General features: G+C 59.8%; 1 long non-coding RNA gene across 2 annotated transcripts in view; it reads left to right on the top strand.

Annotated features, from left to right (window-relative positions):
* The first annotated feature begins 424 nt into the window (after positions 1 to 424).
* LOC116648257 overlaps positions 425 to 4366 on the top strand; it is a 27383-nt gene continuing 23441 nt past the window's right edge. For both annotated transcript variants that reach the window (XR_004302485.1, XR_004302484.1), the window contains exon 1: positions 425 to 493. This is a non-coding gene — a long non-coding RNA (uncharacterized LOC116648257). The remainder of the gene's footprint in view (positions 494 to 4366) is intronic.

Raw genomic sequence — 4366 nt, 5'->3', positions numbered from 1 at the left:
GGGTGTAGGAGCTTCCAGGGGTTTTCCCTGCTGAACAGGAGTCGGGGGGGGGGTCACTGGGGAGATTGCACTCACCAAGAACGCTATCTGGAAGCCCGCTGTTCTCCTGGGCCATAAGGTGTCAGTGGCAAGTGGAATTCACAAGCAGGCATGGGGGGGCAGATTTGGGGCGCAGTCTCATCGGCTTAATGAAGGTCCAGAGCGATGGCTGACCAGTTATCAGCAGGTTTGCAGTGGTGCGTGGACGGCGCTGAGTGCGTCCAGGGGTGCCCCCCATTGTGCTCAGAGCCGCCCTCCAATCTGCCCAGAGATCTGCGGCGGAACGTGTCAGTGTGGTAGGCCGTGTCCAGAAGCAGCAAATCTCGGGGTTAAGGCGGTCAAAGGGAAGGTGTCCAGTTCCTTACTGTTTCTTGTCCGTTCCAGCGCCATCCGTGCGTCCGTGGTGGGGCCGTGTTTCCTTTGGCTGAATAATTACCATCTCCACGTGGCCCAGGTAAGCTGCTTCTAGCAAAGTCCTGCATCCTTGGGCTTCCCTGGAACGGGGAGGGGAGTCTAGCTTGTCTGTGCCCCTCAGTTTTTGCCGGGGACCCGGAGGGAAACGTGTCACAGAGTCTTGTCCCGCGGAGCAGCGATTCCTCGCCTGGGGAGCTCTGGCCTCCTGGGGTGGCTGGGACGAGCGAGCACCTGGGATCGAAGCAGGACCTGTGACTCTGGTTACTTGGCCACTTGGCGCCTCCGTGTCTTCATCTGCAGAACGAGCACGACATCATCAAGCTCGTGCTGTTGCTGGGAGGGCCGCTGCCACGTGGAGGGCCAAGCGCCTGGTGTGTGATAAGCATGGAGAAGGGCTTGGTCGTAGCAGGACCTCAGGCGACCTCTCCCCACCCGGAGCCCAGCAGGGCCTCCCCAGGAGCCCAGGAGAGCAAAGCCTGGGGCAGGTGTGCAAGTGGTGACCTTGGCGACTTTGTTTATGGCAGATGAGGGCATCACGGTCCTGCTCGGGACCGCGGTGTACAAACCGAGAGGAGCACCGTAGTAACAATGCGGACACCGAGGGACCCGCAGCCTGCGGCCACGCCCGGCCCCGGGCCCTGTCGCAACGATGCATCACAGGCTCGCGTCTCCGGGGTCGCTCGAGCTAACACGCGTGTCGCTGAAATACGCGGGAAGGGACGGGAGGGGAGCAGAGCGGAGGAAGTGCGGGAGGAGGAGGCTTCAGATCTGCTCCCGCCGTCCTGCCCCGCGTCTGGATCCCAGAACCTCTGAGCCTCCCCGGTGCGTGCCCTGGCCTTCTCGGGAAGATGTGTTCTGAATCGAAATGCCTGGCCTTGTAAACACCTTTCTGGAAGATAAGCTTGACTGTTTAAAATTAGGAAATGAAATTTATGACATCAGCTTAGGACATTAAAGATGCTTCATTTGGAGAAGGCTTTGCTGTTAAGATCTTACACTAGCTCTTTTTGGTGTTTGTTTCTGCTGGTGGCTCTGCATCATCCTGGGGAATCGCCTCTGACGTTCCCTCTTTGTGTCTCTCCTTGGGCTTCTTTCTCTTCCCTCCTGGGTTCTGCCAGAGGGTGCTGGGCTGAGCCGCGGGGTGAACTAAGCGTGTGCTCAGCGTGGTCAGGGTTACGTGGCTACGGATGGACGTGAAGGTAGGAAGCGGTCCTCGAGTGAGCCCCTCCACCTGCACGCCCCACACGATCGGCCCCCCCGGGGGCAGCACAGGGCACAGGCGAGAAGCATGCTGATGCTGCTCCTCGTTCCTTACTCGGCGGCTGGGTGAGCTCAGGCACATACTCTCCAGGCCTGTTTCGTTACATTTAAAACAATGGAAAGGACACGTCTCCTTTCTACCCTTGATGCATTTTGCTGAGAATCAAGTGAGCTGATAACAACAGACATGATTGTCTTGGTTACAAAGGCATCCTACGGGAAGGATGGAGGATGGCCCCCACTTTTCACTCAGTGGGGAGCTGAGCCTGACACACCCCTTACTCTAGGCCCAGAATTCCTGATCCTGGACAAGCCTGCCCCCCTCCACTTCACACATACATGTGAGTGCACACACAAACACACGCCCATGCAGCACATAAGAACACACACAAATGTATGTACACACATGCATTTGCACATGTGCACACCCACAAACACATGTGCACAGATCTGCACACCTTCAAGGGCACACATGCACACACACTTACAGCACACACAACACGCATCCACGTGTGTACACACCTACACACATGTGCACACATGTGCACACCCACAAAGCACACGCACATGCATCTGCACACAGCTGTGCACACACACACTCACACACGGGACTCTGAGCGAAGTTCAGAGTGAGCACAGGTTTCCCTAAAATCGTTGTGAGCACAGGGACAGCCTTGTCACTGTCCTGCTTTGTGACTTTGGGCAAACCCTTTTACCCCTGTAGGACCTGGTGTCCAAACTGTCCAAACAGAAAGGGGATGGGATGAGGTGTCCATCGGAGAGAGTTCCAGGAGCAAACAGGAGGCGACACAAGTTGGTACCTGAGGGGAGTGATGGGCTGTGTTCCAGGACAGCCGGCTGAGGGCGGAGCACTGGGCGGCTCTGGGCCTAGGGCTCTCTCGCCCAAGCCCGAGGGTGCCATGTGGAAGGGCCAGAAACCCGGGAAAGCTGGCCGACCCCGGTCCTGACGCTTGCCAGGACCGATGTCCTTTGGTCTAAGGACGGGCCCGGGATGGCCCGCAGTGAGGGAGCGCTGAAGGGCCCGGTGACCTCCCGCTGTCCCCCGTGGCCCTCTGACTCGTCCCATGGTCTGGACCCAGGTCAGGCCAGAGGGCGCAGGTGGATCAGGGGGGCAGAGCAAATGGGTGCGGAGCTGAGATACCCTGCCCAGCCCCGTGTGTGTGGAGGGCAGGCCCCGCTGTGAACAGGACAAATCCGTGCGCGGGCCAGTCGTGGTGCTGAGCGCCTTTCCTGCGGCTCACAGGCACAGAGAGGTCAGGCTGCCATCCCCCCCACCCCCCCACTGGGGAGGGCACAAGCACAGCTGCACGCAGAATCAGCCTGGCCCCCGGGCCCCGGGCCTGGCCCTGCCACCAACCGCCGTGGGCCCGAACCGGCCAGGTGCTCTGGGAACCTGCTTCCCTCGAGGTTGCGGGTCTTCCCTGTAGGACATGGAGGAGAAGCCTGGAGCAGCCGGGGGTGCGTGAGCCCTGCTCCGCCGCCACCTGCCCGTGACCCCCTGCCCGTCACCATCCCTGGGGGTAGCCCCGGCCTGCTGCACCCACCCCGTCCATCACCTGCGAGAATCCAGCAGCCAGCTCGTCTGGCACACACAGCTCCATGGCTTTATCTGGGCTTAGCAGGCCTGCCCAGCTGCCTCCATCCCCGCAGCTCGGCGCTGAAGACGCCAACTTGGACGGCGTCCCGGGGCCGAGCGCCCCTGGAAGAGGCTTCCCAGCAGCCTCCGCGGGTGGGCCTCTGAGACCCAGGCAGACGGGAGCCCGCGGGCCCTTTGGGAGAGGCCGCAGGAGAGCGGGGTGTCCAGGCAGGATTGCAACAGCGAGAAGCCGGGGTGGCAGGCTGACCTCCCACCCTCTGAGGTCGCTGCTTAGACGCCGAGGCCCCCGCCTGCATCTGCAGTCCTGGTGCTTCCGACCTGCAGTGAGGGGGCGGGGCCTCGTCCTCTTCACCCCAGGCCCTTTTGTCTTCCCTGGCAGGTAAGCGCGGTTACATGGGAGCCAGCCATCAGCCCAGGTTGTATAGAGGCCTCCCCGACAGGCACATCAGAATCCGTTCAGGATGGGCTCCAGATCCTGATTCACACTTTCGGAGCAGCCCACGAGACCCTAGGTTACTGGGAGCATGCCACGCGAAGCCGAGAAGGTTCTGGGCATGGAGGTCGAGGGAAGACCTCAAGAGCTGGTTCTTCTAAAGGATGAGTGGATGTCCCCCAGACCCAGCCGGGGATTGGGAGGGTCCAGACCCCATGCTTGCTTCTCCTGCTCCTGTGGATTCTTCCCGTGGAATCTTGCTGCCACCACCTAGAGAGGACAGGGGCAATGAATTTTAAAAAGGGGAGGTTTTTGTTTGAAACTGACTCAAAATAAGGAAAATGGATCAAAGCTTTGAAAAGATGTAGGTGCCTTGTCCTTAGCTCTGCTGAGGATACCTCCTTTCCTGGTCCCAGGGGGAGGGTTCTGTCACCGAGAATGCCCTGAGGTCACGTGGAATGCAAATTAACCTGTAGCAATCAACAGCAGTGTGTGTGTATGTGCACTCATGGGGTGTGTACACAGGAGCAGGTGGGTTGTGTATGTGTGTGCACGTGTGTGCATGTGCATGTGTGTGCACGTACATGCAAACGTGTGGGTAC

This window comes from Phoca vitulina, unplaced genomic scaffold (genome assembly GCF_004348235.1).
Source record: "Phoca vitulina isolate PV1807 unplaced genomic scaffold, GSC_HSeal_1.0 scaffold42, whole genome shotgun sequence".
Taxonomy (NCBI): Eukaryota; Metazoa; Chordata; class Mammalia; order Carnivora; family Phocidae; genus Phoca; species Phoca vitulina.
This window is presented reverse-complemented; position numbering and strand designations above follow the sequence as displayed.